The sequence below is a fragment of the Oryctolagus cuniculus genome, chromosome 1, assembly GCF_051225735.1.
Source record: "Oryctolagus cuniculus isolate XC-2025 breed Fujian yellow rabbit chromosome 1, ASM5122573v1, whole genome shotgun sequence".
NCBI classification, from domain to species: Eukaryota; Metazoa; Chordata; class Mammalia; order Lagomorpha; family Leporidae; genus Oryctolagus; species Oryctolagus cuniculus.
Window position 1 is genome coordinate 235,404,104 of NC_142867.1, and position 14,656 is coordinate 235,418,759.

The 14,656-nt window shown below is 50.0% G+C and overlaps 1 protein-coding gene across 12 annotated transcripts in view; it reads right to left on the reverse strand.

The window, feature by feature from the left end:
• The window catches only part of TSC1 (TSC complex subunit 1), a 62,541-nt gene that overhangs the window by 44,315 nt on the left and 3,570 nt on the right, over positions 1–14,656 (reverse strand). For 6 of the 12 annotated variants that reach the window (XM_070058370.2, XM_070058360.2, XM_070058366.2 and 3 more), the window contains exon 2: positions 9,198–9,260. The exons of 2 other annotated variants lie outside the window; for them this stretch is intronic. The gene's annotated coding sequence lies outside the window, so the exon portion shown is untranslated. Of the gene's footprint in view, positions 1–9,197; positions 9,261–9,538; positions 9,793–9,993; positions 10,081–14,656 lie in introns of those variants that run through there. 4 more of the 12 variants (XM_089322016.1, XM_089322019.1, XM_089322013.1 and 1 more) reach the window with 4 other exon arrangements.

The following is a 14,656-nucleotide window of genomic DNA, read 5'->3' on the forward strand; positions in this document are numbered from 1 at the left end:
CCAGCTCTCCTCTATGGCCTGGGAAAGCAGTAGAAGATGGCCCAAGCCCTTGGCCTCCTATACCCGTGTAGGAGACCAGGAAGAAGCTCCTGGCTTCGGATCGGCACAGCTCCAACCATTGTAGTCAATTGGGCAATGAACCATCGGATGGAAGACCTCTCTCTCTCTCTGTAACTCTTTCAAATAAATTAAAAAAAAAGAAAAAGAAAAAGAAAAAGAAAAAGAAACACAGATGAGGCCATTTGGCTGGATCACAAAGCTAGCAAGAGGCAAACAGAGAAGAAACAAAATGTGAACCCAGATCTGCCTAATTCCAAAGCCCCAAGCTTAAATGTGACATTAAGCTAACCTGTGGCCTTAATCATGACAGCAACACTGGGAGGGGAGCAGGCACATGTACCCTATTTCACAGTTGGGAACACGGACACCCTAAACAGGTGACTTTGCCCACTTAGATGGCCGACCTCCCAGGCCAATGACCGGGTATGTTATCTGCAGCTACATTAAAGTAGGCTAGGATATATGCTATTGCTTTTCTAAAATAACAGTTCTTAAGCTTTAGTGTACATCAAAGCCACCCACAATTCTTGTGAGAAATCCAAGTTCCTGGCCAGCACCGCGGCTCACTTGACTAATCCTCCGCCTGTGGCGCCAGCACCCCGGGTTCTAGTCCCGGTGGGGCGACAGTTCTGTCCTGGTTGCCCCTCTCCCAGTCCAGCTCTCTGCTGTGGCCTGGGAGGGCAGTGGAGGGTGGCCCAAGTGCTTGGGCCCTGCACCCGCAGCGTACCAGCCGTGGCGGCCATTTTGGGGGTGAACCAATGGAAAAAGGAAGACCTTTCTCTCTGTCTCTAACTCTGCCTGTCAAAAAAAAAAGAAAAAGAAAAAAAGAAATATAAGTTCCTGGGTCCATCTTACAACTGAATTTTGGGCTCAAGAATCTATACTTGAACAAGTGATTTTATACAGGTGACACACGAGTTCTGTTTTAAAAACACTACAGCACAGAAAACTCCAGCTAAAGAGCGAAGCTCCTTCCACAGGGACACCGGAACTTAAGTTAGCCGTGACCCCAGCAACGGCCGGGTTAACTTCCTATTGTCTGCGCTGCCATTTAATTATAACCTGGTGACATTCACTGACTTGGCTCTTGAGGAATCTGAGGTTCATTAGTCAGAAAAATTGACTGAGATGTCTAAATGTGTTTTTCACAGCAAATCATGGTGCAGGAAGTTGCTGGCTCGTATCTGTAATTTCAAATCTCACAGACAAATCACAAAGGACGGCAATTTCAAAGGGCTCAGAAGTAGTAAGATTCTACTACAAAGGAGTTCAAAACTGGAAAGAGAAACAAACTTCATTTTACTGCGAGTTGGATTAAATGTACAAATGCAGACAACACCAAGCTGTGAGGGGTCACTGTGGCTGAGAGCAGTAAATGAAATAACGCGTGAAAAGCAGTCGACACAGGACCTGATACAAAGACCTGCTCACCGAGTAGCACCCACAAATTACCACAGAAAACACAAGGCAAAATCCTAGGCCACCGCTTCAAGGCGGTCCTTCACAGTGCTAGCTAGCTCCCACGTTTACTTCTACTTCCGGTAACCACAAGTGATCCTCACTGGTGCAGGAGGAACGTGGTTCACAGGCGGGAACGTGCTGCTCCTAAGCTGGCTTTGTCTCAGCAGGGCCGCTCGTGGCCTGCTCCCAGCTGGTGGAGCTGTCTGCCGCGTGTTCAGAGGACCAGCGGCCGGCTCTGGCGCTGCAAACGCAGGCAGGAGCGCAGCACCGCCCCGTTCTCACCACGCGGGTGCCTGCCCAGTCTCGCCGTGACGGGTTAATCGGCTCGTTGGCCGGGCTGTAAGCAGAATGTAGGCAGACAGTCTCGCTTTGGAGACTACTCTTTCCACATGCTTTAAAGAAAGCAAAAATACGACTGTATTCTAAAATATATTAGAGCATGTTTGGAAATACACTTTTTTAGTTAAAATTCTACTGCTTAACCATATTTTATAATCCTCAGGAAAAACCCAGATCTTGGACTTCACATGAGATTTTCATCAGGAAAAACCTTCATGTACAGGACCCAAGCTCACGATTCCTGACGCCCTCAAAAGCCTGCATGAGAGTTGCATCACAAGCTTTAGAATCAGTGTCTCGACTGGAATAGCTCCTTCTCTCTAAGCTCGAACACGCCTTGAGGGTTTACACTGAGTACAGGGTACGAGGCAGGAAAGACAACTTAGCAAGGGCAATGACGATTACGTGTGCTCCAGGAGACGCAGAGACGTGGTCTGCTGGTCCACAGGGAGGGAGGAGCCGGCCTAGAGACGTGTGCGCGTTAGACACACTCTACACTGAGGAAGACCGGCTGAGGACTTGCCAGATGAAACCAAGCATGCACTTACAGCCATGACAGCCTCTTTTCCATCTTGCAGAATCCCACTGCAGAAACCAGCATGCGGAAGTCGGAAGACAGTGACAGGTGAGTGGTTTCCATATCCTACTTTCTCATGCAGCACCCGAGTGGGTCTAACGTTATCTCCAGTGGCTGTGTGCCACAGTACAGTACCACAGATAATCCTATTCACCTGAGGGTGTCAGGACCTTCAACTCCACTCCCTACTCCAAAACCTATGGCTCTGCCAGTCTTCTGTATCTCAGTAAAGGCGCCACACAGGTGGCATCACTACCTCTTCCAACTGTCCCGCCCATGTCCAATCCGTCTCCTTTGCCATCACCCCAGTGCAAGCCATGACCTCCTTTCTCCTGGAGACAAGGAAGCAGCAACCTCCCCTGTAATTCGCTCACAACCACATCCCTGCCTCCTCACTGCACACCACCCTGCCTAGGTCCCCCTTTGTCAGACACAGGACAACTGGTCCTTGCTCAGGGCCTCTGCACTTGTTCCCTTTATGCCTGCACAGTCACTCACATCCTTGAGTGGTTTACTGCTTCTCTTAGGTCTCTGCTCAAAATGCCACCCTGGGAGCTCCATACAGCACTGCACAGGGGCTGCTATGTACTACGTCTATAAAAGACACTTCTTCTGTTGTTTTTTTTACCCATTTATGGGGCCAGCACTGTGGTGTAGCAGATAAATCTGCCGCCTGCAGTGCCAGCATCCCATATGACTCCTGGCTGCTCTACTTCCGATCCAGCTCTCTGCTGTGGCCTGGGAAAGCAGTAGAAGATGGTCCAAGTGCTTGGGACGCCATGCCCATGTGGGAGACCCAGAGGAAGCTCCTGGCTCCTGGCTCCGGACTGGTGCAGCTCTGGCTGTTGCAGTCATCTGAGGAGTGAACCAGCAGATGGAAGACCCCTCTCTCTCTCTCTCTCTTTGCCTCTCCTTCTCTGTATCTCTTTCAAATAAATAAATTAATTTAAAAAAAAAAAGATTTACCCATTTATTTGAGAGGCAAAGTTACAGAGAGGGGGAGAGGCAGAAGGAAGTATCTTTCACCTCCTGGCTGACTCCCCATATGGCCACAATGGTCAGGGCAGGGCTAGACCAAAGCCAGGAGCGTGGAACTCCAGCCAGGACTCCTACATGGGTGCAGGGGATGAAGGACTTGGGTCATCTTCTGTTGCTTTCCCAGATGCATTAGCAGCGAGCTGGACTGGAAGCAGAGCAGCCAGGACTCAAATTAGTGTCTATATGGGATGCCAGAGGCTGTGCCCTAATCCTCTGAGCCACAAGGCTGGCCCCAAAAGATACTTTATCATAAGGAACCCTGAATCAGGTTCAACTCTACAACTGGCCATCAGATTTGACCATAGGGAATAATTTTGATCTCAATAAGCATAGAAAGTAGGGATGCAGTAAAGTTCCATTTCAGTCTCTATCCTCAGCCAAAACCCAGTCTCCAGCTTTGGCCTGGGTTCTTATACGGTTTGAGGGTTGAACAATCAACTGCTTATTCAGCAGCACTTCTGGCATTCTTGATCTTGTGTATGAAATCAATGGCTGTATGATCATGTTGCTACCATTACACCTGTTTATAAAACATCAGTAGGGTGGACAAGAAATGTAATTGGAAGATTTAACAGTAAATGAACATTTGAATGTTCACTTTCAAATAAAGGCAAAATATTGTAGATGAAGCATTCAAGTTGAAATTCTGCCAGTTTAAGTGTAAAATGTTTACTTTTTATGAAAGCAAACGCTTCTATTCATGACAAATGTTGACTTTTTTTTATGTTCAAAAACAATTGAAAGGGCCGGCAGTTCATACAATGGTTAAAACGCCACTTAGGGGGCCAGCGCTGTGGCGTAGTGGGTAAAGCCACCGCCTGTACTGCCAGCATCCCATATGGGTGCCAGTTCAAGTCCTGGCTGCTCCACTTCCAATCCAGCTCTCTGCTATGGCCTGGGAAAGCAATAAAAGGTGGCCCAAGTCCTTGGGCCCCTGCACCCACGTGGGAGACCCAGAAGAAGCTCCTGGCTTTGGATTGGCACAGCTCCAGCCATTGCAGCCAATTGGGGAGCGAACCAGCAGATGGAAGACCTCTCTCTCTCTGCCTCTCTTTTTCTCTGCGTAACTCTTTCAAATAAATAAATAAATCTAAAAAAAAAAAAAAAAAAACACTCCACTTAGGATATTGCATCTGATATTAGAGTCTCTTGGTCCAAGTTCCAGCTCCGCTCCAGGCTCCAGCTTCCTGAGAATACAGACCCTGAAGGCAGCAGGTGACGGCTCAAGTACCTGGGTCTCCTCCAGCTCTGAGGGAGACCTGGACAGAGCTCCAGACTCTGGTTCTGACCTGGCCCCACACAGGGCTACTGTGGGTATGTGGGATTGAAAAAACAAATACAAGATCTGCCTCTCTCTGCCTTTCAAATAAATTAAAAAAAAAAAAAGGTAGTTTTTTTTTGTAAATTATGAACAAGAATATTAAGAGTAGTTTAGAAAGGTTTACACATAACAGTATATGTTCTGGGGCTGGCACCATGGTGCAGTTGGTTAATCCTCCACCTGTGGCACTGGCATCCCATATGGACACCAGTTCTAGTCCCAGCTGCTCCTCTTCTGATCCCACTCTCTGTTATGCCCTGGGAAAGCAGTAGAAGATGGCCCAAGTCCTTGGGCTCCTGCACCCACATGAGAGACCGGGAAAAAGCAACTGGCTCCTGGCTTTGGATCGGCGCAGCTCTGGCCATTACGGCCATTTGGGGAGTGAACCAACAGAAGGAAGACCTTTCTGTCTGTCTCTCCCTCTCACTGTCTGTAATTCTACCTCTCAAATAAATAAATAAAATCTTAAAAAAAAAAAAAAAAAGCAATATATGCTCTGAGCCAGTGTTTATAAAAGTTTAAGTAATTCAAGGCTATTTCAACAGAAATTAAATTATATCTTAATTCTAACTCCTACAGAATTGTCTTGTAGTATTTATTATAGATAAAATAATCTTTAAGAAGTGCATTTAATTTGTAGTCTTTGGATCTGGCTTTGTGGCTGGCAGGCTACGTGACTGCCTGCAATTCCAGCATCCCGTATGAGTGCCAGTTTGAGTCCCTGGCTTATCATCCAGCTTCCCTGCTGGTGCGCCTGGGAAGGCTACAGAAGATGATCCAGGTGCTTGGGTCCCTGCCACCCATGCAGGAGAATTAGATGGAGTTCCTGGTCCAGTCCTGGTCATTGCAGCCATTTGCAGAGTGAACCAGTGGATGAAGGATCTCTCTATATATACCCCACCCCTCTGTAACTCTGCCTTTCAAATAAATAAGCACATCTTTGTTTAAAAAGAGTATAGTCTTTGATGAAAAAGTCAGGGCAGGGGATTTGGTGAGGCAGTTAAGATGCCGTTTGGGAGGCCGGTGCTGTGGCGTAGCGGGTAAAGCTGCCATCTGCAGTGCCGGCATCCCATATGGGCACAAGTTCGAGACCCAGCTACTCCGCTTCTGATCCAGATCTCTGCTATTGGCCTGGAAATCATCAGAAGATGGCCCAAGTGCTTGGGCCCCTGCCCCCGCATGGGAGACCTGGAAGAAGCTCCTGGCTCCTGGCTTCAGATCGGCACAGCTCTGGCCGTTGTGGCCAACTGGGGAGTGAACCAGTGGATGGAAGACCTCCCTCCGCCCCACCTCTCCTTCTCTCTCTGTGTAATTCTGACTTTCAAATAAATAATTTTTTTTTTTTTGACAGGCAGAGTTAGACAGTGAGAGAGACAGAGAGAAAGGTCTTCCTTTTTCCGTTGGTTCACCCCCCAAGTGGCCACTACAGCCGGTGCATTGCGGCCAGCGCGCTGCACTGATCCGAAGGCAGGAGCCAGGTGCAGGGCCCAAGGACTTGGGCCATCCTCCACTGCACTCCCAGGCCACAGCAGAGAGCTAGACTGGAAGAGAAGCAACTGGGATAGAACCGGTGCCCCAACCGGGACTAGAACCTGGGGTGCCGACACCGCAGGCGGATGATTAGCCAAGTGAGCCGCAGCGCCAGCCAATAAATAAATCTTAAAAAAAAAAAAAGATGCCATTTGGGACGCTGGCATCTCATAACAGAGTACTTAAGTTCTAGTATTGGCTCTGCTTCCCATTTCAGCTTCCTGCTAACGCACACCCTGGGAGGTAGCAGGTAACAGCTCAAGTGCTTGGACTCCTGCCAGTTATGTGGATCTCGGGGCTCCTGGCTTCAGCCTGGCCCAGCCCTGGCTACTGCAGGCATCTGGGGAGTGAATCAGCAAGTGGTAAATCTGTCTCCCTTTCAAATAAAATGAAAATAAATTTAAAAAAATTTTTAAATCATTACTTATAGTTTAAAAAGAAACAGCCAATATTTAGGAATACTTCACAGGATAAATTAAAAGTGTCAGCTATGTCACCTCAATTTCATTAAATCAAAAAAATTTTCATACAAAGCATCCATATCAGTCAACAACAACCATGAAAAAATCATCTTTGAGCTAAAGAGGCTAAAGTAAAAAGATATTAACAAAAAAACGAAATGCCCAAAAGCTAACCAAATTTCAAAATATACTTTACAAAAATTCTCTAAGACTACTTCTTGTAATTTTGAGTCTCAACAGGCCAAAGTTTTAATAAAGAGTTTGTCCAAAACGACTGCCATGGGTTGTCAGCAATTCTTAGCAGCTGATGACGAAGCTGAAGCCTGCCACGCTCGGAATCAGGATCAGGTTCTCAACACCTGGAAAGCCACCTTCTGGAAGCTGCCTCAGCTCTGCCTTGTCCAGAAAGGCCCAGTGTGCCAGCGGCCAAGGGCATCACACACGGAACACAGCAGGAACAGTTCTCACAAAGTACTAACATTCTCACAAAGTGCTTCTCCTATTAAAACTTCAGTTTTAAAATCTGACCACTGGCCGGCGCCGCGGCTCACTAGGCTAATCCTCCGCCTAGCGGCGCCGGCACACCGGGTTCTAGTCCCAGTTGGGGCACCGGATTCTGTCCCGGTTGCCCCTCTTCCAGGCCAGCTCTCTGCTGTGGCCAGGGAGTGCAGTGGAGGATGGCCCAGGTGCTTGGGCCCTGCACCCCATGGGAGACCAGGAAAAGCACCTGGCTCCTGGCTCCTGCCATCGGATCAGCGCGGTGCACCGGCCGCAGCGCACCGGCCGCGGCGGCCATTGGAGGGTGAACCAACGGCAAAGGAAGACCTTTCTCTCTGTCTCTCTCTCTCACTGTCCACTCTGCCTGTCAAAAAAAAAAAAAAAAAAAAAAATCTGACCACTAAAGTATGATACAATCATAATCATGAAAAAATGGTTAAGTTCTGAGGTTTATTTTCATATCCCAAGGCTGACGTCTCTGATGGTGATATTCTGCTGGACCTCATCATCTGATCACTGGACCATAGTTCGACTGTACTCAACGGGCTTCTGAGAATGGGACAAGAAAGAAAGAATCTGAAGATGAAAAGTCAAACTGCTGGGCCAGCACTGTGGCGTGATGGGTTGAGCCTCCGCCTGCAGCACCAGCATCCCATATGGGCATCAATTTGAGTCCCAGCCGTTTTACTTCTGTTCCAGCTCTCTGCTGTGGCCTGGGAAAGCAGAAGAAGATGGTCCAACTGCTTGGGCCCCTGCACCCACGTGGAAGACCTGGAAGAAGCTCCTGGCTTCAGCCTGGCCCAGACCTCACTGTTGCGGCCATTGGAGAGTTAGCCAGCAAGTAGAAGACCTCTCTCTCTCTGTCTCTCCCTCTCCCTGTAACTCTGCCTCTCAAATAAATAAATAAATCCTAAAAAAAAATAAAATAAAATGAATAAAGCTTTGTTGTTGTAAGAGAACCATACAGTCTACATCTGTAGTCAGTGCCTACTTAGGAACCAACATGGCTTTAGAGCAAACATCTTGACCTTGTCTCACAATCCCCTCTGAACCACGAAATGAATCGCATTAGCTGCCCTGGACAGACAGCAGGTCAAACTGTCTGTCCCTACACAACTACACGCTGCTGCACCCGGCACTCTTGCTTGTAAACTTGAAATCACAGTCCGGGGTGAGTTCAGTCCCCAAGACCACATTCAGATCCGCAGGAATGCCACAGCCTCAGCATTCACAGAACACACGTGCTGGGGCTCAGGAACCCTCTGACTCCTGAAAGCCGCCATGACTAGGCCCACACCTGAGACAAGTGATAGACACAGCCACATTAATCTGTGAATACTTACTCACTGGCTCAGGGGATCTCGGCCCAGAATGCACAGGAGAATCACCTGAGAGTTTAAAACCCTGAAGCCCAGGCCCAGTGTCGTGCAGGTCGGTCCAGACATCACACCTGGCTTGTTTTTATAAAGGCAAGTGGAGCTCTAAGGCACGGCCAGGGTTAAAAACCTCTGCTCTAGCTGACTGACGCGCTCCAGCACACCGGCTTCAAGATAATTTAATGATCAAAACCAAAGTTTGCTGCCAGGTAGAATGACTTGCGTCACAGGCCCACCAAACACCAGCTAATGACCTTTGGAAAGTTCCCTAACATCTCTGAGCCCGAGAACCTGTACAATGGAGCCACACAGCAAGTGAGGCCTATAACACACGCAGTACAGTGCCTGGCACCAAGTAATGCACAAATCAACAGCGATTTGACTGTTTCAAGCCACAGATGGCCCCGTTCCTGGCAGGTAACTAAAACCATAAACGTTACATCCCTGAATGCAAAGAGGCACGTTGAGCACAAACACGGAGAAGAGGGACGACCCCCTGCGTCCCCCTCGGTCCCCCAGACCGAGCTGCGCCTTACCTGCCCTGTGGACCACCGGTGCTTCAGTTCCCAGCGCTGCCAACTTGTTGTCTCTCATGGCCGCTGCGGAGACAGAAAGCACACGCATGTAGGTAACAGTCCCCCAGCAGGCAGAACCCGAGGCCGTCAGGAGGGCTCATCTGGCACAAACCGCTTCCGGCCAGCCGCTGACAGGTGCTATGTGGCTTCCACCACCAGCACACGCCTCTCTGTCTACGTGTCTGATCAGCCGACCGCTGGAGAATGCCTAGATTGTGCTAAGCGTGCAATCACTGTCTCAGGGCTGTCAGCAAATGGATGGGAAGGGCTCTAGATCCAGAGTTCCAAGCTCTGCCACTTACGAGGTGTGTCGCTTTGGGGTGCTTAACTAAGTCTCTGACGTCTAACTCAAATAAAAGATGGCGTCAGCCTCGGAAGGCTGTGGAAGACTGAGTGAGACGCACCGTGTGGGCTGCAGGCACTGCCCCAGGCACTCAGTGGGCCTGCAGCACCTCCTCACCTGCCACAGGCCCCTCCCCTCCTTGATGGCTTTTAGTTTCTCAAGCCGGTAACATCAGAGTGCTTCCCAGGGGGCCCGCACGTGCTGCCCCTGTGCCTGACAGACTCCACTTATCCTTAAAGCCCCAGCGCACTCACTCACTCACTCCACCAGACGCCTTCCTGGGCCTCCTCTGCCCTCCAGCGCCCGGCGGCCGACAGGGGCTGTCCCGTCACACACTCTGAGCAGCCTGTGTTTCTTTGTGTCATCCACCACACCCCAATTCAATACGCGTTGTCAACAGAGACGGCAGCTTACCCAGTGCTGTGCCCTAGACTTCCTAAAGTGCACGGAGCCTGATTCTGCCTCCACAATCAGCACACACAGCACAACCCACAGCTGACCTTCCACAGGAAAGCGTGAAACACCTGAAACAGCTGTTCCCCTGCTTCCTCTCGTTACTCTGTCCAAATCACCTCACAGCAAACATCCATGCTAAGTGTGGATATACAGAACACATTCCAGCTTGCTTCTAAAACACGTGCCCGTTGGCTATATTTAGGTATGACTTGATCACCAGACGGTAAACTCCATGAGGACAGGACCACTTGCTTGGGCTAACTCTTGGCACCTGGTGAACACACCCTGTTCAGGCCAGCTAGGAGTTCCTCAGCTGCTTTGGTAGCCACGCAAGGGCTGAACACAGAGTGTGAAAACTCAGCCTTCCGCATCTGGTTACACGGAGCACAGAGAAGCCTGGGAACAAGCCCCTGAACACAGTCCTGGTCAAAGCCACGCGGCGGATCGGGCAACTCTAACATTAGAATCCCTTGCTCAGAGCGGACAGCATTTCCTCGTGCAGAGTCCGGGCGTCCCCTCCAATGGCCCTGGGTGGCCCCCGCACTGTGTGGCTGTGCTGCCGGCAGACTGGCCCTGCAGAGAGGCCATCGGGACCTCACAGGCTCGGCCACCCTCCCTCCACGTCAGAAAGCAGGCACCTCTAATCTTCAGAATCTTAATTCCAATGGCTAATACAGTGAGTCAGATAGACTTCCTCTTGCAGTTAATCCCACGGATCTTTTACCTGAATATAATATCTAAAGTCAAGGTAAAATCAGGAGATATATAAAGATGAGGTCTGTTGTCTGCCCAGTCCAGACCACTGCCCAACCAAAGGAAATCAGTGTTTTTTGGTAAACGCTGAGACTGTAAACTTATCACATAAAAAAGGTAACTAAATCAGCACCAATGTCATGTGGCCTTGAGGAAGGGTAGCTACGATTCCTTACACTGAAACCCCGCCCTGTCAGAGCACCACCAGGGAGATCACGGAGGTCCCTGGGGGGAACACGATGCGTATGCCTCCTGATGGAAGGGAGGAGCGTGGACAAAAACACCCTGCAGAACCCAGCAACAGCACCAACCCAACTGTCCATCTTCCGAAGTCAAGGGGCGGTGTAGCAGGTTAAGCCTCTGCCTGCGACGCCGGCATCCCATATGGGCACCAGTTCAAGTCCCGGCTGCTCCACTTCCAACCCGGCTCCCTGCCGTGGCCTGGGACAGCAGTAGAAGATGGCTTAAGTGCTTGGGCTCCTGTACCCACGTGGGAGACCCAGGAGGAGCTCCGGGCTCCTGGCTCAACCCTGGCCATTGCAGCTTTTTGGGGAGGTGAACCAGCAAATGGAAGTGGGCAGGCTCTCCCAGACCTAGTTTTCCGTGAGAGGGGTTCTTACCCGAGGGCAGGGTTCTCGCCTACAGAGGAGAAAGGCTCTGTGCTTCACTATTCTGAAGGTAACAGAAGCAGCACAGGTCAATCTGCTTCCACTGACTTCCATCTGAATTGACTCCATCCTCGAGGTGTTCACAGACCCAGGGCTTTGATGCCAGGGGCTCCACGGCTCCATGGGAGATGTGGGCCAAGGCCAGAGGTGGCTGTCACAGCAGGACCTTCCGCCATCTTTCCACGCATCTCGGACCTAGGCAAGGCGCCTTGTGAGCTGAGAGAGGGCAGGTGGCAGGTACCTAAAAATGCCTCTGTAAAGTATTTTATATGAAAGTGGTTGAATACTCAGACTTTTAAGAAGCCAGTGTTATTCTGTATGGCCTGCAAAGTCACCCCTGGAACACCTCACAACTAGGAAATAGCTAAATTCACATCAAATTGCCTAAGCTAACTTTGTAAGTGAAAGCAGACGTTGCTTCACTACATCTTGGGTTTAAGAGTTTTGTTGTTGTTGTTGTTCCAGAGGCAGAGGGACAGAAGACAGAGAGCTCCTCCCCAAATGCCCAGAACAGCCAAGACGGAGCCAAGCCAAAGCCAGGAGCCAGGGACTCGACCTCATCCTCTCATATGGACGGCAAGGACCCAATTACCTGAGCTGTCACTTGTCTCTCAGAGTCTGCACTAGCAGGAGGCTGGAATTGGGAGGCAGAGCTGAGAATCCAACCTATGCACTCCAACAGGCGATGCACGCATCTTAAGCAGCAGCCACAAACTGCAGAACATCTGAACTACACCTGTAACTTGTCTCTCTACGTTCACATTTCCATCAACAAAAATCCAGAGACATCGAAGACATGGGTCCAGGTGCGGATGGACAACTTCATTATCAGGGGCAGTCCAGACAGAGGGGGCACATTAGAATGCAGGTTAGTGCTCAGCTCCAGCTCAGACACTGCCAGGTGACTTCCGAGTAATATCCTGTCCAGGGAACCACGGTGCCTCCAGCACAAATACATCTAAAAAGAGTTAAAAAAAAAATTCACCAGGGCTGGCGCTGTGGTGCAGCAGGTTAAAAGCCCTGGCTTGAAGCACCAGCATCCCATGTGGGCACTGGTTCTAGTCCCGGCTGCTCCTCTTCCGATCCAGCTCCCTGCTGTGGCCTGGGAAAGCAGTGGAAGATGGCCCACGTCCTTGGGCCCCTGCACCCGCGAGAAGCTCCCGGAAGAAGCTCCTGGCTCCTGATCAGCACAGCTCTGGCCATTGCAGCCTATTGGTGAGTGAACCAGCAGATGGAAGACCTCTCTGTCTCTATATCTTTCTGTAACTCTTTCAAATAAATAAATATTTTTTAAAATGCACCTAAAAAGATACTTGCTCCAATTCTCTATCAATGCATGGAAGAAAGAAGGAAAAAAATGCTACTGCACTTGTTACAACAGCTGACAGCCAAACCTGCCAAAATACGTAGGCACGTGTGAGTGAAACGGTCTCAGCAGTTGAAGTTCCTCTCAAGTTCGTAGCAACAGGAAGGAGGGTCCCAAATTACCAGTGATGCGCCACTCAAAATCCCTGCCGTGAGGGGCTGTGATGGACAGTGCACTAAAGCTCACGCGCTACCCCAAAGGTGAAGGAAGCTCTGGCAGCCTGCCCCGAGGGCGAGAGCTTGGTTCCGGTCAGGCCCACCTCCTCTACAAAAACTGATGCTTGTGTTCTTTCTATCAGCAAACAAAATTATTCACCAAGGAAACACAGGCCAAAAAGACACCAAAGTCACCACACAGGGCTTCCCCTAGAAGTCGTCTGAAATCCCTTTGGATCTCAAGAGCACAGGACCAAAGCAAAAATATTCTAGGGAAGACAGAGGGTCGACGGCCGAGGGCAGCGGTTCTCCAAATGAGCTCCTCCCACCACCAGGGCCGGCATCACCTGGGGATTTGTCAGAAAGGCAAATTGCCGGGCGTTGCCAGATCTCCGAATTCAGAAAGTTTGGGGGTGGCGCATTCACGGCGATCCTGATGCCCACCAAAGGATAACCACCACGGGCGAACCAGCAAAGAGCAGGATGAAGGCAGCAGTCACCCATTCACTCCAAGTATAAGGCAAAAACAAACCCTGCAGCAGCCTGGGAGAACAGCCCGTGGAGCCCTGCCAGGGGCTGAGGGTACCAGCAGGGCTGACTGGCACGCCTCACGAGCACTCGGCAGGCCACAGGCCTACGCTCTCTACTTCTCCTTTTTCCACATTGCACCTAAGGTTGGATCCCCAGTGAACTGTGAAGAATCTCAACAAAATGATCTGCAGCACAAACAATGCATAAGCCCACCTCTCAAAGACTGGGGCTTTTCCCACCTATTGGTAGGAAAAAAGAGATTATTAAAAAATATTTATTTATTTATTTGAAAGGCAGAGAGGAGAGGGAGCAAGAACGTAAGGGGCAGAGGAAGGGGCATTTGGTCACAGCTTCCTGCGGATTCTCAGAGGGACACTGAGGCCTCCCCTGCCCTGTGAGTTAGTGTAGGAGGTCAGCAGCTCAGACGGCTTCCCACAGTGGAAGACGAAACATCTGGAGTCAACCAAACAGGGTTCGTATGAATAAAGGGACCTTCGGCAACTCCAAGTCCTAACCCCGAACTTCTTGCCTCGAAGGCTGCGGGAAGAGTTAAGATCAGACCCGTAAAATACTTAGCATGGTGCCTGCACACAAGTACCCAATAAATATAAACTTTATTGTAACAATATTAACAAAATGTATTTCTGGGTACACAACCCTTAGCAGTTGCAGTGGAACAGCTGGTATTTGCAACACAGATAAAATCACTCTAGTTTAAAATGGACACACATCTAGTTTGTTGCTGGGCTCTGAGAACTACTCAAGGCATCCCAGGTCGTCATGAATGCGGATGCTAAGGGCACCACACCCACTCCTCCTGTCCCTCCCCACTGTGACTTCCATCACATCAGCAACACAAGGACAACACTGTCCCTTGTCACTCAAACACTTACGGCTTCTACTGTCATTTTATTTACTTCAGAAAATGACCAATCAGGGCCGTCACTGTGGTGGCTGCTTGCTGCGAGGGTCCCCGGCTCAGGTCCCCTGCTCTGCTTCTGATCCAGCTCCCTGCTAGTGTGCCTGGGAAAGCCATGGATGATGGCCCACACATGGAGACCCGAATGGAGTTCCAGGCTCCTGGGTTTGGCCTGGCCAGCCCTGAGTGCTCTGGCCGTTTGGGGAGTAAACCAGAGGATGGAAGATCT